This window comes from Trachurus trachurus, assembly GCF_905171665.1.
Source record: "Trachurus trachurus genome assembly, chromosome: 23".
NCBI lineage: Eukaryota > Metazoa > Chordata > Actinopteri > Carangiformes > Carangidae > Trachurus > Trachurus trachurus.
Genome location: NC_139912.1, coordinates 16,887,508 through 16,913,365, shown reverse-complemented (window position 1 = coordinate 16,913,365; position 25,858 = coordinate 16,887,508). Strand labels below are relative to the sequence as shown.

The 25,858-nt window shown below is 40.6% G+C and overlaps 1 protein-coding gene across 1 annotated transcript in view; it reads left to right on the top strand.

Moving 5' to 3' along the window:
* Window positions 1–449: 449 nt before the first annotated feature.
* The window catches only part of LOC311006789 (chemokine-like protein TAFA-2), a 45,830-nt gene continuing 20,421 nt past the window's right edge, over window positions 450–25,858 (top strand). The window contains exon 1 of the mRNA XM_083999746.1: window positions 450–566. The gene's annotated coding sequence lies outside the window, so the exon portion shown is untranslated. The remainder of the gene's footprint in view (window positions 567–25,858) is intronic.

Here is a 25,858-nt window from a genome sequence, read left to right as displayed (position 1 = left end):
TCACTGCCACAGTAATCAGATTACTGTAACGCAGTCAGAGAGGTGGCAGATTTGCGTCGTGCGCTCCGGAGTCTCCATAAAAAGTTGGCGCGCTCAGAGCGGAACTGTCAGATCGGAGGAGCCGCGACGGAGCGCAGGCTGCAGGCTGGAGGCTGGAGGCTGACCGATGAGGACCGAGCCCATGCCGAGAGCCACCATCACCCACGGTGAGAGCGCTCTGATCCTCGGCGGTGGCGCTCACCCACCGCCGGCCACCGACAGGTTATCACCCGCCTCGGAGTGACTGACAGCCTCCTCTGGGTTGTGGACCATCGCGGAGCCGCTCTGGATGCTGGGGGGTCTCGGCTGTGCGGTGGATGAGATCCCTGCGCTGCCGCGTTAGAGCAAGACGAAGAGGAAGAAGAATAAATCTGTGTGACTGGAACAAAAAAACAAACTAGAAAATCATTTTTCATTTGGACCAGGACGCAAATGAGTCCAGGTCCCAGAGCCACTGGATTGTAGCAGCGGCCCCGCCGATGGTTTAAAGGGCTTCAGAGCGCGGGAAGGGAGTGGGACTATTCCAGGTAAGAGCCGTTAACCCGCCTCGGTACCGCAGGAGAGGGAGAGCAGTCAGCCAGTGTGAGGCTGGTCGCTGTGGATGATCATCATCATCACCATCCATATCCGATCAATACAATTATTATTAAACCAAACCAGTGTCACTGACTCTCCCGTCTCTGTCACACTGTGCTGCTCTTTTACAGTATTATGTCAAATCAAATGCAACTCACAGACTCTTAAATACTAAAACCTCATCGAACTGATTTGGGTAACACTTTACCATAAGTACACACTATTAAGCATTAATAAATACTGAATTATTCATTTATAACGCGTTAATACTTATTAGTACACTATGTAGTTTATTATTACAGTTAGGCCTAGTGCTTATCAATGATGAGTAAAACATTTTTAACTGTGTTTATAAACTACATATGAGTATTCATGTGTTATAAATGATGAATTCAGTATGTAGTGTGTACCTATTATAAAGTGTTACCCTGATTTGTTCCAAACAAAGCGAAGAGTTGAAACCAGTTGTGGAACTCTATTCGCTTTTAGTTGGACATTGGATGTTGTTCGATTTAGAAAAACATAAAATAATATTTAAAAAACAGCCTAATAACAACAGGACACCTGACAAAAAGAGATCAATAACAAAATATTATTAATAACAGTTTTACACAATGAACTGCCGGGCGGGAGAAACCACAGGACATGTCACAATATAACTACTAATGCAGATTCTGTCTGATCTAATTCTACATATTACTGCTGATACACCGTCACGTAATTTGTATATACTGTGTAATTTACTGTGTTACAGTAGGATACTGCATTCTCTCTGTGCACTGTTAGGAATACATGTTACTGATGTGATGTCCTAGAATAGCAGCAGAACAGACAGTGTGCTCCCAGCCTGCCGCAGGTTGTCAACTCATTTTAATAGCTTTCATTTGTGAGATCCCACACCCTCAGGGCAGGTCACACCTTTTACTTTCACCTCAATTTCTTGGCTTCAGTACACCATAGTCTCTCATTCTCCACATTAAATTGTATAATCTTTAGATTTTGAGTCATCAATTTAAAATCAAACCTCTAAACGGAGATGGGCAGTTAGTTGTCGGCCCATCACAGCAGAGGCTGTTATATGATGCGGGGTAAATTAAGACCTTAACCCTGTCAAACTGGTGCTGATAAGAGTACCCTGGGATCTCTTTCCCCTAATTCTACCCTCTGCCTTTCTTCCTCCAAAGTTATGTTTGATAATTATAAATACATTCTCTTTCTTGCATCCTCCTGTATCAACCATCAGAACCTTAGAAAATACATGCACATGCACAATGAGCTGCAAATACTCACAGCACACCAGAAGTGTTTCCAGGGAGGAACGGAAAAGAGATAAAACTGCCTTGTTCAAATTCACATTGTGTAATTTGAGATTTTTTTCTGTAGCACCTGTTGTCAAATTGTTTAAAATCAAACTGAACACTTGTATGTATCCAGGTTTAAATGCAGATTAGATTCTTTACGGGGTTAAACTGCTCTCCGCTCACAGTGAGTGAAGTGTAGAGCAATCAGAACAGAGATGGGTGTATACATTACAACCAGTGGCTTTCACTTGTTTAGTGATGTAAGCAGACCACACAACATTCTGCCTTTAGAAAACTTCTCAGCTCTAAACAGATGAAACTAAAACCCTGCCTCGCTTACCATGGTTTGCTAATTTAGCCGTGTCTAATCTGAGGCTATCACCACACCAGGGCTCATACAATTATGTGCACGGTTCATTCTTCTAATCCTACAATTTAATTAACACAATTAATGCAAATTGGAGTTGATCAATTTTATGCTAATTTAAATTTACATTATCATACAGAGAACATAATTGAGCTTATTGTAAAACACATTACCAATGCTTGGTTTTGGCCAATGACAAACAACCTTCCACCTCTCAAATGGTGTCAGTGAAAATAAAAGGCAAAGAGGCTCTGAAAAACCATTATGATATTTTATTTTATTTTATTTTGTAAAGATGGATAAAGACTAAAAAAAATCACAAGACATTGTGAAAAAACATAGTAAGGTGACCTGACATTATCCACTGTATTTACAGAGTAGCTTACGGTTGTTGTTAATGCTACAGTAAGTATATGACTTACAGTAACTGTATACTGTTTATATTGTGATTTATTGGGATGAAGATAAATATATAAGATCAAGATACCTCATTATATATATGTTCCTATATACAGGAACTCAAACCCTGCCTATATTTGTTATTTTCCTTTCTTAAGGCAGAAAAAACGGGAGGGTTCGCTTTTTTTTTTTGCAGGTCCTCAGTCACCTGTGACATGCACTACACCCGCAGTGAATTAGCCTAATCTGTTCCTTATTGGAGAGGAGAGTTCATAAAAGCAAGATAACATGACTCCTGAAGGGCTGGAGATATCAATAACAACCATGAATCAGACCCCCCAGTCTGGTAGAAAAAGATTTCTACACAACCAACACGTATTAATCAGGAAGTTAACATGCTCACTGCTCCATTGAACCACAACTTGCCACAGCTCTGCCTCTGATATGAGACATTGTCTAGTTAATGGGCTTTTCACACTTTCACTCTGTGAAAACAATAAAATAAGTTCAAAGTAGGTGTTTGAGATTCCTTGAATTCAACAGAACCATTTTAATGTTATACAAATCTGGACAGCTGTGACTTAATCCAGCCTTGATGCTAAGCTAAACTAATGTTTCTTAGCCTCTGCTTGATTTTTTAAATGTACTGTATGTTTCAGTAATTTGATGTATTCGAAAATTCAAAAAGTAATGAAAGCTGGTCACGGGTGTTTTCTTAAGTGTGTGTTGAGCTCTCTGGGCTTCCGTACCTTGGTTATCTGCTGTCACATCTGTGACAGGAACAGACTGATACACATTTATACTGATGTGCAGGTTTTGGATGAGGTGTCATCTCTGGTTACAGGAGGGGAAGTCTCAGAGTAAAGAGGACTGAAGATCTGCAGATATCAGGCTAACGTCACATGACACAAATGGAGCAGATAAATTAGTAGGCTATACTGCTGCGTCCGCTCTATGTTCACTGGGATTAATATTTAACATGGATGCCTGTATTCTGCACAGTTGAGGTTTCTGGTACTGACAGTCCACAACTGTAAAGTATGACCTACATATTCTGTCTATGAGTTACAATGCAGCTTTTTCATTATTATTATTATTATTATTATGCTTGCTCTTCTTCTCGCTTCACATTTCAGTTTGTTCTTTTACTGTCTTTTACCAGTGCAATGGGTGACAGTCCCCAAACTCCAAAAAAAATCGACATACTACCTTGTCCAGCTCTGCATGTTACAAACAATCTGACAGCTGTGTCCAAGTCCAGCTAGAACGTGAAAATGTTTCATAGCAGAGACAAAGACACGGCGTCAGGTTCTTCTCATTATTTGAATAAAACCGTCCTGAAGACTCACCTGGACACGTCGTTCATAAATACTGTATAAAAAAGCTTTTGAATGTGAGCTGAAAGCCGTTAGCCTCAGGGAACGGGCTGTGGGTTTATTCCTCTCCATACAAATGAAAGACCTGCAGAGGTTAGGTTCTCCCTGATAGGACAGTTTTCTCTCCTTTCTCCTCAGACTGTTGGCTTTTTGGCGGCTGTGCTGGTGTTTGATGTGAGGCAGTTCTCACTCTTTCACTCCACATTTCTCTCTGTTTCATTTCAAGTGAAACAAATTCACCAGCTTCTGCATAAGACACAGATGATATAACAACAACAACAAAGGTTCTTCTTTTCCATTCTTTCCTCTGACCTCTGTCTTGTCCTCTCTAGTTTTCTGTCCTTCCACTGACTGCAGTGTCTTGATGTGTCCTCTCACCAGATTTCATATCAGCTGTTTTTCTGTGGCCACACAAAATTATGACTGAAGCTGTTAACTTACAACCTCAACACTATAAACTGTGGGACCTCCTGGACTTAAAAAAAAAAAAGTATTCCCTGTTTTTAACAATAAATAAATAAAAAATAAAAACTTTGTTCTAAAGATATGGCCTATATTTATAGAAACGGGGACTGTTAGCATTTGATCAAGATCCTTCTGGAGCTGCATTAATGGATTTCTAACAGTTTGTGTTAAGGTGACAGAAAGAAGGCTTAAAAATAGAAGTGCTCAAAATTGACAAATTTGTATCAGTGTTTAGGTCATAAATCTGTATCTGAAAATAATCACTCAGGTGACCCAGTGACAGGACGCAGTCTCACCCTGTAACCAATCAGAGTGATGGTCCTCACTCCCAACAATAGAATCAGTTTTATTTGCTCTGGTAAACACACAAATATCAGCTGATTGAACCTTTCCACAGCCAGAAGAGCTTGCAAGGAGGCAAGGCAATGCAATTTTATTTGTATAGTCCATTTTTACAGTTTGTCTCAAAGGGCTTTACATGGCATCATAACAACATCCTCTGCCCTTAGACCCTCAACTGAGGAAAAACTCCATAGAAAACCCTTTCAACAGGGAAAAAATGGAGAAACCTCAGGGTGAGCAACAGAGGAGGGATCCCTCACCCAGTCATCCTAGTCGGCAATAGATGTTGTATACAAGGAGTAATATCATGACACACACACACACACACACACACACACACACTGAGCAGTCGATAAAAAAATAAAATAAAATCTGTCATCAATGTCAGAGCCTCCATGTGAGATGATTGGTGATTGTGTTTTTATGGTTTTATGGTTTTTATAGTGTTTCTACATCTCTAATAAGTTAAGACACATCAACACACAAACTACTTGCGCTCATTCACCTGTTAATATCACACTGATCTCTGGTGTCCTGTTATATTACTGAGCTGGATGTTTGTCTGATGCTGCATCATTCTCAACATGATGAAATTGTTCATAATGTCTGCTGAATGTCTGATTATGTCACAAGCGTGGTGAATGTGCAGGTCACAACTTGTCCACCAGAGTGTTTTGGAGTTGTTGGATTGTGTATTTAGTTTGATGAGGGAAACATGGAAATACCGCGCAGCTCGTGTCTCTGCCCCGCTGATCTAAAAACAGTTTGTGCCGACAATTAAAGGTAATGAACCTACTCCTAAAACTATAGGGATTATGGCAATAGGTGGATTTGAAATATCCCTTTAAGGCAGGGACTGTAACAGGGACCATCCTCCTCCTCTACCTAGTCTTTGTAGAAGCATGTCCTCCCTCTCACCCAACAGTCCTCCTCCAGTTAGATCTGATCACAGGAGTGAGAGGAGACGTCGTTGGTCCAGGTTTTTCCCACTGGACCTTTTACATCTCTGGCAGCAGCTGAGTGTTGCTCCATATGCAGCCTAGTGGCTTTTAAACGTGTCTGGCGTGCAGGGTGAGTCCAGTCTCTTAACACCACCAGCCCCCGCCCTCCGTTCCCACCATACATCATGAGCTCCGTTTCATTTGGGCCTACAGTACTTTCATGATGTGAGCCAAACCCATCTGGGACTCAATATCCTGTTTACCAGCCCTCAGCACTCTGAAAACCACAACGATACTGAGGCAGAAGTTCTCAACTCATTACTGTTTGTTCAGGTCACTGCCAAGGTCAGTGTCTTCTCCCTCTCTCCGTTACTCTGTCCACATACCGCTCTCTTTTTCTAATCTCCACACGACTTTGCTAAACACATCTGATGCTCCTCTGCTGATCCACTGGATACTAGACTGAAACAGTTCACCGCTGGATGCCGTCCTTACTGACTGTTTTATTAGAAAACTATTGAATCTGGTAGATTAGATGGCCGACATTTATTGCATCTTTTGCCCCCGCTTACTACAGCACAGTATATGTCTGGATACAGATATAGATATATTCAATAACATCTTTAGACTCATGTTAGTGTATGGGAGAGGATCAGGGTCACTTGTATGAGAGCTTTAAAGGCTCTTAAAGGGATAGTTCAGCATTGTGGCAAATTAGCCCATTGCCATAATCGCTATAGTCATAGCAGTAGGTTCGTTACCTTTAATTGTTGGTGCAAGCTATTTTTAGAACAGCGGAGCAGAGCCGTGAGCTGCTCAGAGCTACGCTACAGAGGCTAATGGAATTTATTGGTTTCGCTCATCAAACTCATCAAATACACAATCCAACAACTCCAAAACGCTCTGGTGGACAAGTTGTGACCTGCACATTCACCACGCGATAATAATGGAACGTTATGAAACAGAGCTGTTTTCGAGGTAAATAGGGTAAATACAGAGTCTGCTTGCTGGAAAAACTGTCCCTGAACGCAACGCGCATCAGAGGTTTTGCATGAACAACTCTGTCTCGTAACGTTCCGTTATTATCTCATTATAAACAAAGCTACTGCTATGACTATAGCGATTATGGCAATGGGCCAATTTGCCAAAATGTTGAACTATCCCTTTAACCTTTATCATATTCATTTTTCCAGAGTGTGTTGTGTGTGTTTCCCTCAGGGAAAGTTTCATTCCCTCACACATGGAGCTGTGCGCCTCACTTACCATGGCCCTGGGCTCTTTAACCCAGGGGGTGTAACCTAAAGACCTAATACAAGCAGCCTGTGGCTTCCAGTCTGACTTATCTGGCAAATAAGCCCTTTTAATTGCTTACACACAGAGCCCTATCAGGCTGTGTAGTGAGAGTGTGGAGATAAGGGTTACACAGAGTCAGGCATTCGTAACAGGATGAGAGGACCGCAGAAAAACAAGAGCTGCGGGTCCCAGGAGGAGGAAGAGTCAGGAAATAGCTGTGACCATCCTATTAATTTCAGACTCGGAGCTGTTTCTGCAGCTCACTGTAGGGCTCAGGAGAGAGCTGCTGCTCACTGAGATCACAGCAAGCCTCAGTGATCTCTTCAACATGACAGAGTTCAGCCTTTAACATGTGTGAACTCATACAAGTTTGCATGTCATATGACCTGAACCAGTTAAGCCAGGAGAATAGAGGATTGTCCATAACTATATTTCCATCCACTTGTCGATCGAATTATCTGAAAATTGAATAAAATTGAATGTGAATAATGCTGGTTGAAGTGAGTTTCCATCTAAGACCTTTAAATCCATTAAAAAGCTGTGCGTGATGACGTCATGTGCTGTTTTGGGATCATATTGCTGTATCGAATTCTTGCAATTTAAGGTGTTTCCATTCATTTGGTACTAAATCGCAAAATAGAATCTATCTGAGGTCGGGCTGCGGACAGCTGGCCAAGTGTGACGAGCTGCTAGAGTCGTTGCCCGGAACCTCTGAGCCATACGCACACCAGCCAAGTTAAGTTGGTAAATAGGCTGTTGCACAAGTTCTAGGCTGTAGGCCGGTGTTTATAATGCAACATGCCTGTCATCAGAAGAGAGCGACCGCTTTAGATGCAGTTGCAGGGCGTGTTAAATTCTACAGACACCTGAGGAACCTGTCACCTGTGGATTGTGGATGGCAGCGCTGAGATGGAGACACTTCACATGAAGCCAGTCTGTCCTGTACACCTGCATCTTTCTTTGTTAACTCCCGCCGTGTCTTTCAACAGGTGGAATACGTAGCAGAATTGACATTAAACATGATGCAACTCACATTTATCTGGCAAAGAACTGTTGTATCGATCAAGAGAAAAGGGTATTAACTTTTTATCGATATTCAAGACGTTTAATCAAATTTTACTGTTTCCATTTAATTCGTTATTACTTAAAGGGATAGTTCAACATTTTGGCAAATTGGCCCATTGCCATAATCGCTATAGTCATAGCAGTAGGTTCGTTACCTTTATTTGTCGGTGTAAGCTATTGTTAGAACCGCCGAGCCGAGCGGCGAGCTGCTCAGAGCTTCGCTACGGAGGCTAATGGGATTTCTTGGTTTCCCTCATCAAACTCATCAAATGCACAATCCAACAACTCAAAAACGCTCTTGTGGACAAGTTGTGACCTGGACATTCACTACGCTATGAGATAATAACGGAACGTTACGAGACAGAGTTGTTTTGACTATGACCAATTTGCCAAAATATTGAACTATCCCTTTAATGTGAATGAAAACGTGTGGATAGAAACATGGTTTATATGTCTGTTTAGAATCTTATAGTCCACCTGGTGGGACCTGGCCTCTGACACACTGACCACTTACACTGTCAGTACACACAACACAGCAAGGGCACTAATAGCCACTGGCCTGTGATGTGACAAATCTACAGAGAGGTGTTGTGGGGGCCGAGGTGTGCAACCACACAGACAGTAAAACCAACAGGCAGGACGATGTCAGGCTGATGCTGTGTTGACTTCCTGCTGCAGAATGACACAGGGCCACAACAAGAGCCCAAACGCTCTACTGTCACACACCTGCCAACACAGGACTGTGAAAAGGAGGGAGGTTTTCCGAGGTTACAGTTTGAATGGCCTACTCGCAACATCACCACCCCATATAACCCTCCCCCACAAATTAATACATTAAATACAAGGATGTAAACTACATGACTTTTCATGAGCCTTCCGTAGCTACAATGAATTACCAGGGCCGTTGCTAGGAATTCTGGGCCCCCTGAAAGAATACTAAAGTGGGCCCCTGCCCCCTGACTTTTCCACTTTTTTTCTTAGACTACGTACACTGTAAAAAGTAACCAGCCCAATAAGTTATCCTGACATGTTTTTATAATTTAAATCAACTCAACATAATGAATTGAGGAATTTAAACTTAATTTAATGAGTTATTGGTATCCCAACTTAAGAGCTTAAGCCAGTTTAATGAAATGGAAATTTCAATGAGTCAACCTAACTTGAGAACATGAGTTTTACCCACAGTAACTGAATCTCTCATGAACTGAGCGTGACCCTCGCTGAGGTAGCCATATTAATCCGCCGTAAAAAATAGTGCTTGAAATTTCATCTTGATCTGATAACAGATTAATAATTATCATGTAAGATCTTTTTAAAATACTTCAGGAGCTCCACTCCGCTGCAGCTGACAATTAACAGAGGAAGAGGAGCACTTGTTGTCAAGCAGATAGACGGTTAAAGAGAAGTGGCGGAGGACTACTTTTTATCAGCAAGATCAGGACGCCACCGGCTGCTCGGATCTCATTTCTCAACGGGCAAGTGCAGGTTGGCGGGGAGCAGCAGGCAAGCATCGACTCGATTATGGTAAGTGGTTGCATTTATCTTTTATTTAAAAAAAAAGAAAAGAAATCAATATTAATGTAAATTGGCTGTGGATAGGATAATTTCAGCGTTCTAACATTTGCGGGAGACATGTTGGTTAAACATTTTCATAGTCTTGTGACTAACACTTTTTAAACTTTAAGTAGTAGTTAGCAAGAGTTGTAGGCTATGGCATTATTTAGAAGCATGTTCATGGTGCTCGGTAAAAGTTTTTTTTGAAACTGGTGCTTTGTTTGTAACGTTTGTCGAGTTAACGGCTTCACAAGGCTAGCTGTGTCAGTAATTAGTCGTGGCCCGCAAGCACGTGCGTCAGTCATTAGCTTCTCTCTTTTTTTTCTGCGCCATTAGCAGAGGTGTAGGCTGCGGTCACAAACGTGCCATGCGGAGGGAAACCTGCTGATAACTGAATAGTTTGGGATTGGTGAATGTTTTTGAAGGCAGCAGTCACATTCAGTTAAATGGTGGCGAAAACTCCCGAAAATAATACTTTTTAAATTTTCTGTAGTAGTTAGCAAACGTTGTACGGCTTCCCAAGGCTAACGTTAGCTGTGTCAGTAATTAGTCGTGGCCTGTGAGCGCGTGCATCCGACATTAAAGTTTTTTTTTTCTCTCTCTCGCCATAGAGCTCCCAGTGGTCTGTAATTTTGTTGAGGGGGGAGGGAAGGTTTGTTACCGTGAGTATAAAAACTGTTAGCTTGTGTGGATTAGTGATTGCAGTGCCTGTGGAAAAAGCCTTAACGGTCACGGTCATTACTGGTAAAATTGTCCACTGCACTGGTGAACGGTCCGTGGTGATAAAAAGGTTGGGAACCCCTGGTCTAAAAGTATGTTGTGTGTGTTGTTTTTTGTGTGTTTTTAGGTGCTGCTATCCATAGAAGATTGGCAACAATTGGATGAAGTAGAGCTGTAAGTTTTGCAGTTTTGCACATACAATCAAAAAAACTATCATCATTCATCACTCAACATGGATGTGGCCTATGCACATTGTTTTGGTTTTTCTTGCACCTTATTGAAGTGCAAGGTTACACTATCACTATTATTATTTTTTTGATTTAGTTACAGTCAATTTTTGTACTGTCTCTATTGTCATTAATGAGTCATGTTTCTTGGTTGTAACTTGTATTCTTTAAATAAACATTTGATCACAAAAAAAAACATGGATGTGGCCTGTCTTTGCCTGTCTCCTCAGATTAGGACAGAATTCCAGCGTACCGGAGGACCTCCTGGAGAAGTTTTTACAGGACTGGATGGACTTGTGCGGGCTATTGGCAGTTTACAGAGCAACGACCAGGAGTGGCCTTGAAAAAGATGTAAATTGAAGGGCAGATGACTAAAGACACAATTTTTGTTAACATTTTAATCTTACTGCATGTTTATTTGTCTTGTAGGACACAAATGGGAGAAGGACGGCTGCTCTTCTTGGCCTGCCACACTTTATCTCGGGTGAAGATTCTTCCAATGTCATCAGGATGTGTGATGTAAGAATTTATGCATTTTTGTCTAACGCCTAATCTCCTTCTATTCCTATCATCTGCGTTCCTCTCTTCTTTTCTTCCTCTCATTCTCTACCTTTTTCTCTCCCTCTTCTCCTTTTCCTCCTTTACTCACTGTCTCACTCCCCTTTCCCCTCTCATCCTCTCATTCTCTACCTCCTCTCCCTTCTCTTCCTTTCTAATTCAGCTCTCTCCTTCTACACCCCCCCCACCCCCCCACCCCCCGCCGCCGTCCAAATCTCCTTTATTTCGTTTTACTATCCCTGCTTCCCACTTCATTTCCCCTCCTTGTCTACTTCACCCTCCTTCTCTTCCTCCTTTACTTCCTGTCTCACTCCTTCTCTCTTTTCTATACATATAGTTTGTTGAATTATGAAAATGGTCTTACTCTATTTCTTTTCTTTTCAAGGTGCATACTGACATGCTGGATGGCGCGATGAAGGGTATACAGATGAGCTGATTGCCTGTGAAGGGAGTGAACAAGGGCCCGTTCCACACAACATTTTCGACATTGCCGTCGTGGTTGCAGAGACTATTGTTCTCCACAGCTGGAAAGACATTGCACAAAGGAGAAATTAATCTAAGGCAAGATTTGTTTTTTTGATTGTTGTTCTATGGAACGGAACCCTGTACACACTGACTTTACTCTCTCACACACTCTAACCTGCATTGATAAGATGAGTCTTTATTGTTTCTTGATTGTTCTATGCATTTAAGCCCCTCACTCACTTCAGTTGCCTCACACTCACTCCCTATCGCACACACACATGCACACCACACACACACACACACTCTAATGTTTATTGATAAGATGAGCCTTTATTGTGACTGGAGAAATTCATCAAGATTGTTGTTTATTATTTCTGTTAAATAAATGTATTTGAAATGTAAGTCTATTCAGTGTGATCTTTAGTAAACTTGTTAACTTGCCATTGTGAGTCGAGACAAAATCAGTAATTTAAAAACATTAGTTTGTTCAATTTGCAACTTTAAGTTCAAAAGCTGCCTTAAAAACATGAGTTAAAGTAACTTAAAATGCAATATAGTAAGTAGTTTGAACTAAAATCATCAAGTTTGAATAGTACAAAATCATGAGTTAAATAACTAGTATAACTGAACTTTATGAGTTGAAACAACATATAATCATAAGTTCAGTTAACAAGAGAAAGTAAGTTTAATTTAATGTACAATGTAACATTGTAAGTAACTTCAACTCAGAGTATCAAGTTCAAACAATAAATGGTCATTAATTAAGCGATTTATATAACTTACCTTCCTTAGTTGAAATAAAGCTTTTGTCAAAGTTGAGTTAACTCATGTTTTTAAGGCAGCTTTTGAACTTAAATGTATAAGTTAAACCACCCTGAAATTTATTACAGTGTATGTATTATCATTTTTTATTTGGCCTACTTTGTCTTAATGCTAATGCAGCATTACTATGAGTACTAGTCATGGTCTAATATGCAGAATAATTCAGTCATTCAAAGATGACTACTGGGGTTTTTTGTGGGCCCTACTGGGCGCTGGGCCCCTAGAATTATCATCACCTTTCTCCCCTATACAACGGCCCTGTGAATTACTTCAAGGAAATACAGTGAAATGAAATGCACCGGAAAAAGTTCTCCTCCTCTACCTTTAAGTCAGTCTTCGCGGGGCAGAGGAACACCACCATGATCTGTAGGAGATCAACTAGAAGACAACCAGTCAAACCAAGATCAGCTCCAGTCATTCTGAAGGACACAGATCAAATCAGCCAACATTAATGAATCCAAAGCAGGACGGGAACCAATTACATAGTGGAGCGCGAGGTGCTGACAGCTAATTACAAAAATCTGGAGAGAGAAACACTTAAGAACACTGTCTCTGTTGGGACTTCACAGCTGACTGTTCAGAAACATCACCTTCAAGCTGAGCGAAAATTAAACCACCTAAATTCAATCTTTTATTTTATGCAGCCCAATATCACAATTCATGTCTGCCTCAAGGGAATGAACAGGAGTGCCCACAGGCCGTCTGTGCAGCAGGCTATTAAGACCCACAGTTAGGTTATGTTGGTCAATTATAACAGGAGCAAAGGGAAAAGTGCCGTACAGTAATGAGCAGAGACAAAGTGCAGGTCAGAGGGAGGTGCTGGTGGATGGATAAATATGACACAGGAGAGCAGTGTTCGATTCCCATAGAGTTAATCTTGCTTCTATTATCCATGACTGTTGTTTTTTATTGGAACCATCCCAGCAACAATTCCATTCACCATGTTTTTTGTTTCCACTGTGGAAACTGTTGGTTTTTCTCTCTGTAATATAAGGTTCCAACCTTTCCCTTGAGATAATATGAATGATCTCAATAAGCACTTAGCCTTTGCTATCTGACCCCACCAAACCTATGTTAGCTTGCTAATAAACACCTGTTCACAGGTTAGAGTTAGAGTGCTAACATGGAATATGGCTGACCACATGACAGGGTTATCACAGAGCTATGGAGATTTTATCACTCACTAAATAAATATACTGGTGCATCTCAATAAATTTGAATATCATGGAAAAGTTCATTTATTTCAATAGTTCAATTAAAAAAGTAGCTTACATTTAATGAAAACCCCAAATTCAGTATCTCAAAAAAAATTTGAATAGCCTATTACATCAGACAAATTAAAAAAAATATTGTTAATACATAAAGCTTGTCAGCAGAAGAAAGCATGAATTGCTCTTTCCTTAAATGGCTGTGTTGACTTTGGATTTCAGAAAACACAGTGGACCAACACCAGCAGATGACGTTGCACCCCAAATCATCACTGACTGTGTAAACTTTACACACCGGACCATTTCTTGTCTGTGTCTGATTGATCCTGGGTTCAGTCTCATCAACACTGTCGGGAATTCTGTTCTCACAGACTTATTTCTGGTATGAGAGTGAGACACTGAAGCTGTCACCCCACAGTCTCTCTTTCCTGCATTGAAAATCCCTTTTAATCTAGTCTGTGCCGATTGTCTGTGATGTTTTTGCTCCATGACGTTCAGTACGTCTATCATGCCTTTAGCGTGTCGTCTCATAAATGTATATCTTCATTCATTTGGAATCCACTATATAATTGTCTCATCAGTAGGTCAACTTAATCAAAGCAGCTTTCTGTTTTTACCGGAGCTCTATTTTGAACTGTGGAGAAACTGCCAAATACCAGAGATACCTCTCACCTCTCCAGATGATTTCTGCTTAACAAACAGCCTGACTGATGAACCTGCAATTAGGAGCCTTTATAAGAATCTTTGATGTAATAGTAGAATAGAAGCACAGCATCACAGTTACAAAGTTCTATTTTTGTCAAAATGATATTTATAATGACAGTACCAGTGACACAATGTAGGTGGCAGACAGCAAAAACACATTTAGGGTCCTATAATAACTATTCTGAAAAGATGGTGCATGCACTATCCATTCGAACAAGATGCTAACTATGCTAATCATTCTGAAAAAATGCAAACCACATTAAAAGTTCTGTGCTGCTTACCTTTCTTATCTATGATTCTGGGTTCAACAGCCCAGTCTCAACATCAGAGTCTGAATTTGATATGATCTCATGTATAGTGTCCTTATTTGTGAGTGTAACCGAACCTAAAATTAAAACAGTACACCTCAGTTTTATTAGATTCTGTGGTTTTAGATAAGTGTGTAGTGGACCCAGCCAGATGATGGTTTAGCCGTAACTGGTTGGTTTTATTGATCCTTCCCGCTCCCTTGGATATTTGAGCCAACATACAGATGAATATACGCAACATAAATCACAAACATCAGTCAAATACTACCAAACCATACCCATGAAAAATAATCAAAAACACATCAGCATCAAAGCAAATGAAAGATATGAAAACAGCATGAAGATGATATTAAAAACTACAATTTTAACAGTTATTTTACTTGTATTGATTTTGATTCCAAAAATAGCAATAAAAACACAATAAAATACACAACAACACAACATTTCCAACTGGATGCCTAATAATCCTAGATGATAGACCTTTTCCATAACAATGTATCATATAATAACTTTCCAACTTTTCCCCATGAAACTTCCTACAGTCCCCTCTGATTTTCATTTTACTAGCTGTCATGGCAACAAGGTTACAAAATAAAAAATATGAAATAATAACAAATATTAAAAATAAGATTAAGACTCAGACTAAGTCTAAAAAATAAAATAGTAATAGGCTAATAAAAGGCCGGTTAAGATTTTAAGAGACAATGTTGTAGCTTACAGTCTTAAAGAAGAGTCATGGAGAACCCTGGTAACATGTCCTGAAGTCTGGCAGTAACACTGCCCACCAATCAAAGCAGTCGAGAACCGGTTTAATTACCTGTTCTCCTTTCCAAGCATCATGGTAATAAGGCAGCTACATAGCTGATACACATCTGCTTCATAGAAGATACTCATCATACAGTATGTGTGACTCCACATGGCTGAAGCTGCGTGTTGAAGACTCTTCAACACACAGCTGCTCTTCAGGCTGATGACACGCCGAGTGCAATCATTTACCTGTCCACACACGTCAGCAGCCCGCTATGACGGGCGCTTTAATGTCAGCATTTTACCAGCTTTCTTTGGCCTGTTTACCAAATGTGTTGAGTCATGTGGCTGTGGAGGTTTTTAAGGGGAACTTCTGAGTGATAGTAATGAGCTCTAGGAGACAGCAGTGTGGCAGCTGTAGTCAGCACGGTGCCCAATTATCTGCCGGCACCTGTCGAAGCTGGTCGTGGCGGTATCAGATGACATGCAAGCCGTCCCACCCCTCTACTTTCTACTGTATGTCCTCCACTCTTATAATGAGAGGAGGAGTAGGGTGGGGGTTCTATGGCACAAGCCAAGTGGATATCTTAGAGCAATGGTTCTCAACCAGGGGTCCGCGGACCCAGTGGTCCATGGTGTAATTGCAAGGGGTCAGTGAAAATATCCGCCCAACTTTCCAATCTGGCCCGCGTCTGAGTTCTAATAGTTTACGTACTGTATTTCTCCATTGCTGTGTGCACCTGTAAGTCAATGCGCTGGGACATGGAAACACTCTCAAAGAGCCCCAGCACTGGGATAAGGAAACGCCCAGGTACCCAAATCACCATGCACAAATGTTTGGGGAGCTGGCTGGACTGCAGGGTTTTCCCTTCCTGTCTGCAAAGGCCACCGTCTTGGTTCAACCGTGTGTTCATCATGCATGGGGGGCCGTTCAGATAAAGCGACTTTTGCGCGCACTCAAACCCACTCAATGTAGACGCGTCATGCGTGCTCCCAACTAAAATGTTATGTTACCTAATGTTTCCCACTGAGCTCTGCCTCGTTTGAAAGGCGAAGGAAGCCTGTACTGTATGTGCAAAGACGTCGCCTCCGAGATGTAGAATGTGTGTTATAGAAGAGAAACACATGTCAGGAGTCAGGACCAATGACTTATCGTCATCAGAACAGACCTGTCCTGTGATGGTCAGCCTCCTTGCATATTTAAGCTGAAAATCACAGGGCATGTCTCAGGAAACAAGTCAGCAGTGTAAAGCTCCAGCATGATCAGAAAAGAGTAATTTGTGCAAACAAATGGTCATACAGAAATAAAAGTATGTAATCTTCATGTTAATCATGAGATAATTTGTGGATAAGGTACCATTAGCATAAGTGACACTGACATTGCTATATACCTGAAATAAATGAATGAAGGAAGCTCTTCTAGTTAAATGTGAAACTTAAATGTAGATAAAAGCCAGTCAAATATGAGATAGAATGTGCGTCATGAAAGAAAATGTTAAGAAATATATAGTTCAACAGAAAACAAAATTAGGACAATGAATATTCAGAATGCTGTGAGAATATAATACAAGGTTAGCATGCACCAAACGGAAGTAAAAGGTCATAAGACAGAACAGATATTAAATTTAATGGGCCAACTTCAATAAAATGGGAAATATGCCGTTCAGGTCTGCCGGTCGACCAGATACAAATTAATCTGTATGACTCACAATTAATTTGCTTGAGGATACACAACCCATGCAGGTCCTTCTAACTACAATTTGGCATGTAGAACATAAACAAAGGTCAGTAAAGACCAAACTGAAATTAAAGGCCATAAGCCATAACAGAAAAGAAAATCAATAATGACAGAAAAGAAATTAAGGCAGATTGGGAAATGGAGAATAGTGATTTGGATAGATCTAATTGCCCATGCACAAAGTCCTTATGACCATGATCCATCTTATACTACATGAAGGAGAGTAAAAAGCCAGAGTGAATAAAGGTTGAATACCAAATTAATTTAGGCCAGGAGAACAGTTAAACAAATTATGCATGTGTTTTGTCGAAGCAGAGATGCCATGAATGAGTTCTTCTAACCTGATAGATATTAAGTATGATGTCTGACAGTGTGGTCAGACCAACCCACACCACTAGAGTTAATGTGAGATATGATCTGAGTAAAGCTGCTTTGTTAATTTGTCCTTTTCAATACAGATATTTTAATGAACAGATTATGTCCCATTTAGAGGAGATTAGATTATGAAGCAGACATTATGTTGCTCATTTCACAAGAGGGAAGAAATGATTGACTGACATAATGTTTCCAAACTTCTTTTTTTGTTTGAGGAATACAAATAAGCACCAAATGAGGGAGTTAGGGGCTGATACACACTGTGCGCAGCCATCTTTTGACCACATCACATCTATAGTCAGGCATTGTTGAGAATTATAACAATAGTTTTGAGTACTTAAGTATTTTAAAAACAAGTAGTATGCTATACTTTCACCTAAGTCTAAATCTGACTGAGCAACTTGTATTGGAGTCATATTTGGCCAGGAGGATCTAAGTGACTCAAGTAATACAGAAGTGGACTTTGCCCACCTGTTACTGTTATTGGACTAATGTTCTAACTACATGTAGAAACCTCTGAGAAAATATGATAAAACATGTGTATTAGGCCTTATCTTTGTAAAGCTTTAACTACAGTACACATCAGTGAAAACTCCTGCAGTGTGCAAGCTCATTGTATTACGTTGCTTTTCCTGTGACCAAAGATGGAGTGTGGCCCCTGTGTAGGGGAGACTGGGGACAGTTGCAACAAGGGACGGTTGCAACAAGCCTTATTTCTCCAATCAGAAACATGCTAGAGTCATGACAGTCACACTGCACATTCACAGTTAGACCCTCTACCCACCAATAATAGAAAAGACATATTCAGCATCTGCTCCTGCTTGTACTGAGACAAAGTTGTTTTAAGGGTATGAAAGTAGCTTTTTTCATGAGCTGTATTTTTGTCATACTGTCCTGACCTTTTGTATGAATTAATCCAAACCTACCTAGTTTGAATCACTGTTTTGTTGACTGTCAAATGACATGGTTAGCATGTGTCAGTGTCATTGTGTCTAGCTAGTACATGATGTTTTGTCATGACTGACAGGGTGGGGACGGTTGCAACAGCTGCCATTTGAATATGGAAGCACTATGCAAATGCAAATTTATAAAATGAAACATTTTTAGCTTAAAATAGGCACAATATATCTTTTTTTTCTCCTCATGATGAACAGAACAGCCAATTATATTAAACCATGAGAGACTAAGATTTCAAAATAATTCTCCAGATAACTTCCTATAATGAAATATGCAATTTGTAGTTGTATCTTATTCTATGGGACAGATAGCCACATATATTTTCCTTTGAAAATTTAGAGAAAAGTACATTTATTTGATGTCATACAGTGAATAAATCATCCAAAAGTAGAGTACATGTTTATAAAAGTTTCTTGTATTGCACATAGTTCCATTCTTCTTGTCTCACACTGAGCTATTGAGTTTTATTACCACTGTTCCTCTGCACATTGACTCAAGACCTATGTTCTACGCAAAACAAAACTCCAACTGTTCTCTGATAAATATTACTTAATAACTAAATAATACTATAGTATTATTGTAAGACAGTGCATATTTTAGGAATACTATGCTTATTGAGACAAAAATCAAAAGTTAATTAGTGAAATTTAATGTATAGCTATTTAATATGTTGCAACCGTCCCTGATCCGTGTTGCAACCGTCCCCACGTTTGGGGTCAGTTGCAACGTCTGGATTCTTCCATTCAAATGAATATTGTGATTGATGTGTCATATGTAACCATCTTTAAATGGTATGACTAATTAGCTGACAAATGTATGTTTAATCTATAAAAGTTTGGTGAGCCTAGTCCAGATAGTCTCAGAGTAACTGAGAAAAATGTAAAAAGTGTTGCAACTGTCCCCAGTCTCCCCTACTTAATCATTTAAATCCACATGCAATCTGCCCCAGTCATTTTAGCCAGCCTGTGGATCCCCACAGTCCCTTCTCATTTCAGCCAAGCCATTAGTTCTGCTCTGCTCTGCTGGACTTCCACGTCCTTTAATTTGAGCACTTTCTACAGGAAAATGGGAAAAGTTGTGGATTAATTTAAACTTAATCCTCCATTTTTCTATTGCCTTTAATTACTTAAAACTTACTTAAAACTCGGAATGGTCATCAGTCCATTGACCTCCCATGGTTTCAAGCTCATTGTTAAAGGAAACTGTGTGTCTTGTCAAGATTGGCTCGGAGAACTTAGAGACAGGGGGATTGCCGTGCAAATAAACGCACTGCATGAAAACACAAGACAGTAAGAACAAAGTGTATCTTATATCTGTAGCCAGGGGAGTCAGTTGTGTATGCGGTGCATGGGTGTGTGGAAATGTTGGCTGCAATCTAAGGAAAATGTGCAGGTAAATCAGGTGAGCTCCAGGGTGTCAGGTAGGGAAGGGGAGAAGAGACAGTGGATTAAAACGGGTGCAGCCCTGCCCTCTCAGAGGCCACGCATTCGAGACCCATGATCTTGTTAACTGCCTGTAAAGACCAAAAAACAAGCGCGTCACACTGAATGTGCGCCACTATGGCGTTGTGTTGGATTGGGGGCATTCATGGCGTGTGTCTACAGGTTACACCCCGCCTTTCCGAAGCCCCGCCTTTCTGAAAATAGACTTCCATTCATCGTAATAGCGGGGTTTTCTATTTTTTCTAAAGACCCCGCTATTCCGAAAAGGCTATTGGGGAAGCCCCCCCCACTCCGAACTGACAGACGGACGTAATCAGAAAGGAACCGGAGGCTGTGCAGTGCACAGTGCGCATTGATCGAAAAAAAAAAATACCCGTAGATCATGATTGGTGGGTTGGCATCCCTGATCTATACTGTATCATGCTACACAGCTGTGATACTGTGTTCCTGGTCCTTCAGTTGTAAGAGAATAAATGTGGTCAAATATGAGGAATGGTTGATTCACTGTGTCACTATCACCTGAATCCATGAGACAAAACAAGACGTGAGGACGTCACCTTAAAATGGGAATTTGTGATGGACACTGATTTCTTAAATGCTATTGTCAAATAATTAACTTATTGACCAATTACGAAAATCTTATTTACCAATGTCCTACATTTGCAAAAATGCGTTGAAGTTGATTGTTGTTTTACATTCTGAGACACTGATCCTGTCTCAGAGCTCAGGTCATGTTCCTGGTTCCTCCTCCTCCTTCCTCTTGAGGAAGACTCTTGTTCCTATGATGAGGTCTCATCTGTCCTGCATACTGTACATGCTGTATCATAAAACACTTTATCATGTAATGTGTATTTCCTGGGCCTTGTGACATGCAGCTCAGGTAGGAAGCTTGAAACGTGGTGTTCAGTGATGATAATTGGCCAACAGCCACAGCAGAGCTCGGGAGCTAATTAAAGACTATCATAATCACCTGTCAACTTCTCTCTAGTCCTCGGCGCAGCATTGAGAAGTTTCATTAGACGCTTAAAAAAAGATTTCCCCTGTGCTCTGACACCTCACTCCTCACCCTTTCTTCTCATCAAAGTGTGCTGTGAAAATTGGCTCCAACTAATCCAAGGTGGGAATTTTGGGGGTTGCGATCAGACAGACTGAAGCACCGAGGCTGAGGCTGTTATCAAACACACGTTTATAGTCACAACTGGGATGAGTCAGAAAGGCATCAAAAAATAAAGACACTGTGTCAGTTAGTGTCATGACTGAGACTCATGGTCTGTCCTCCTCTTCCTCCTCTGCTCTCTGCACAGCTAATTCTACCACCTCATCACTTCATCAGTCTGTTTAACTTGACTTGACGACTGTGCACACATCACAATGTGCACAGTGAGGCCTTGCCTGAGACGTGTTATGTTCCATTTTCCTTCAGCTCTGTGTAAAAATGTGTTATAAACAGGGGTGAACATAACTGGTACGCAGATGCGCGACAAAAGTGAGGGAATGGCCTACCAACACATAACCTGACAGATGCTTTGAAGGAAAGCTGAAGCAGTGTGTGTTTTATAACGAAAAGACAAAAAAAAACAAAAAAACCCCATCAACGATCGTCCTCTCAGTCGCCGATAGAGGATCGGGTCTCCGTTCGGCACAAGCCTAGTCACAGACCTATAATTATAATTTATAATAATAATAATAATTTTATAGAGCCCCTTTCAAAACAAGATTACAAGGGGATTATCAATAAATACAGTATAATTAAAATACATAAGAACAGGAATACGTAGAAAAAAAACTACGAGAGTCACATAAGAAAACAGAATCTTTTTTTTTTTTTTTTTTAAAGGCCAGATGGTAAAAGTGAGTTTTAATAAGTGATTTAAAAGAGGATATTTAGTTTGCTGAGATCTCCAGGCAGGGCGTTTCACAACTGAGGGGCCCGGGCAACAAAGACCCGGTCCTCCTCTTCAGGGACCAGGTGAGTTTTAGGTTCCTCTAAAAGGGCCCTGCTGGAAGATCTCAGGCTCCGGTCAGGCTCATAAGATTTTTAGCAATAGCCTACTTTCTCGCCCACAAACATTTTTTTTCTCTCCTTTCTCTTCCTTCTTTTCCTGTTGAACAAAGACTCAACAGAGCAGCAGTAGACTGAATCAACTGACTCCTAACTTACCCATGATACAGTCATCAGTATAGTTTCCCATAAAGACCAGGTGTAGCTCCGGCCTGCTCTGATTCCAGATTATTCCACTGTTATCAAACAAAGGAAATTACATTTAATATTCTGATACATTTAAAATGAAAATGTCTTTGACTTGTCTGTTATCTCAAACTGATAATGGGGCTGAGGAGCAGGAGCAGTCACTCAGACTCTGGTCCGGTCCTGTTATCCTGCCCCAGATGCCCTGAACTATTATTATCTGTCTGTGTGTCTGAAGAGTTAGCAAGTCGGCAGTCAGACAATAAAAAACTGCAGCCAACTGAATTAATCAAAGCAAATATATAACACATTAGAAACTACAGCAGCATGAAAGCGTGAAATCAGAGATCTTCCTGCTGACTCCCACACACCTGCTGGGTTGTCAGGGACAAATATAATCTTTCATACATCATTTATTTATCATCCTCCATGTTGTTCTGCAGTTACTGAGCTGACACAATGACAGGGAGAAGGACACTGGGCTGTCAAACTCACGTCCCTCCAGTTACAGGACAGCCTCTGTAGTTGCAAGGGCACACTGACACCACATTCTGACACACTCTTTAAAGTGCTGCTCATTTAACCTACTTTAGTCCTTGATGCAGCCCTGACAGTTTAACTTGTCCGCCTCGTCCTTCAAAAACCATCTGGGCACATGAAGGCTGAAGCTTGTAAATGTGGATTTGGACTGCTGTGCTCGGAGCGGTTTTTTTTTTATTGCAGCTTTTTTGACTGATGTTTTGTCATGACTAGGTTTAGTTTTTTTCCTCCCTCAGATTTTAGGAGAAAACCTATAGTCTCATTGATTGTTGAATCAGTTTTTTTTTTTTTGTTTTGCAGACAATTTTCTTTTGTTTAGGTGGTTGATACAGAAGAACCCCTGAAACACATGCAGATCATAGGACACTACAGAGGCCCTAGAACATTAAAGCAGATATCAGTGGAATGTTTTTGTTAATATAAGTCCTAAATAGTCCTATTTTCCGTCAGCAATCACTTACATGAAGTATTTCAGCCTAAACACGAGTCTCTCCGTCACTCTGCTCTGCTGTAACCCGAGGAGAAAATTTTCCTTGTGGGATACAAGTGTTATCCAATGAGGAGAGAGAACGGCATGAAGGGCTGTGTGTGCAGCCAAGGGATGCGCGTGAATGTGGTGACGTAGCACGAGGACCAATTGATGCCTGACAAGGGCGGGGGCTGCTAACTCATGGTGCGTTCAAAGAAACTCGTACTTTGTGTTTTTCCTTCCTGTGAAGTCATACCAGTTCGATCTGGTACGAGTTCACGGGTCGGAAGTTACGAGTGGCCGTTATAGGGAACTTTCACAGACAACAGGATGGTAAAAACACGAGCTACGGGTTACCTGGAACGCTACCAAGTCGTAGTTGTGACTTGAAGCTGTAACTTACGGTTTCAAAAGCCTGCCTTGAACGCAGCATTAGCCGAAACGGCCGTGAAGCTGATATCTGCTTTAACATCAAAACTGGAAATGAGGGGAAACATCTAACTGTTTACCAGCACCTCTGCACCCTTTAACACGTTGCTCTTGTTCCTTTCATACAGATAAAAGTCATGACCTGTTGTAGTTTTATAGATGTCTACAGACCTGCTGTTCCCTCTGGCACAGACGTCATGTCCGTGCTGCACATGTTCAACTTTGAATTAAAACAAAAGAGAGCAGACAGCGAAACTCTCTTTTCACTCACTCATATCACTACAGAAAACTTATTCTACTTCAGAGCATTGAAACCTCACACCAATATGGGCTGGACCTAATAAACTGGGAACCACTCACTTTCATCCTGTGGGTCCAGCTATAACAGAGAGTTGGTCTAACTTCCACCTCCTTGATCTATACTGTAATATTCCACAGATTATTGTCCTGATCAAAACCTGACATTAGTTTTGCTAAATAAAAAAGTACAGGTCACTTTACAGTCTTTAGTTTACAATAGTCATAGACATCTCTCTCTCTCTGAGTTTCTTCAGATCCCCTGATCTCATAGGCATTATGACTCAATCCCACAGAATCTTAATGAGGAGGGTGAACCATGACTTGTTTCAGTCTGTGAAATTTCCTGTTTGGTTTGCAGTTTCTCTTAAATCATCTCATCTTAAAAAGGGCTAAAGCAAGTTATTCAGAGTGTCAGCGAAGAGCCCAAGCTGCAGGTGTGTGAGTGAGTTACTATGGTTACATTGATACTCCATTGTGCCTCTTGCTGAATACAATCCGTTTTTTGAGTAACATAATGAAACAAAGAGCAAGAAGAAAACTGACTTTCTGAACATCAGAGCACAGTTTGTATTATAATAGTACTTGATACAGAGATGATATAAGTTAAAATGATATCTCTTTATACAAATTATTTGTCTTGTATGAGTGTGAAGATATATCCAGCAACCTTCTACCATTTTGGATACATTTAATTATGCTGAAAGGTGTAACCCTTGAGGATTTTTTTTCAGGGGTGGGGGGCCCTGTATAGACACGAGGGTTAACATTGTTATAATATTGTTTGTGAAATAACTTAAGTCTATCAGCAAAATATCAAATCATAATGGATTTTATTTTATGTAGTTTGATTGTTAGTATAATGGTCTTGTAACTTGTTTTGGATAAAAGCTTCTGCCAAAGATGTAAATGTAATTCTAAATGATGCATTATTGTAAATTGTATAAACAGCATTTTGACTGCTGTAATTCAACATTTATAAAAATGTTTATAGGCTGAGGATGTGTAGGCTATATGTGACAATAATATATCACCTTATAGGTTACACCACGCTCAAAGTCTGTCATGTATAACAATTCTATATTGATTTATACTTTACCATTTATGAGACATTTTCCAGCATGTTCTATGAGATAATTAGACTTCAAACTATGACCAAGTCAGAATGTAATTGTTGTGCAGGAGAAAACCAATATTCATCTAGTATGTGCCATGTAAGCATTAAAGGTAAATATAAAAAGTCAAAACTAGATACAGTAGACCTCAACAAGTAAAGCTCTTTACAAGTATTGCGTTCTGCAGCACAGCTGATTTTGGGAAAGTGATATACAGTATATTATTATTTGAATATGTGTTTCTGATGAACCTACCTGCTCATTTTTACCAAGAAGTTTCAGGCCTGCTCAATGATAATTCATAAAGCTCAGATAAAAGAGCAATTAAAGATAAGCAGAATCAGATCCTCACTATGAAAAGACTCACAAGTGCAATGTGATGTGTGTGAATGCTCCTTAATGCTGATGGTGACGGATGATGGTCTGAAACAGCACACTGGATCCCGAGACTGATGTATAGACACTTTGAACAAAGGAAAACTAAGGTTGAGACAATTTGGCTGTTGCGGTTTTGATGAGCGGCCTCTCATATGGCATCTGGATGTCGTTACGGAAGGTCGTGGTGGTGGTTAACTCTGAGAGGGCACTCAGCCCTTAGTGTCGAATAACAGCCTGGTCTCTGCCCTGCCGTGGCTTCCTTTGAAATCAAGGCCTTTCCACTGCCACAGCGGGAAGGGTCTCACTCAGTTTCTCTGTTACATGTGAGTCAGAGATCTCGTTTACAGTCAGAGTGAGCGGAGAAGCCATATTTCGCTTTCTGCAGGTTTGGTCAAAAGCAGGTGGAATCAGATGGTTTGTGCTTTTTTGAAATCCACAATGTTTATCCTACA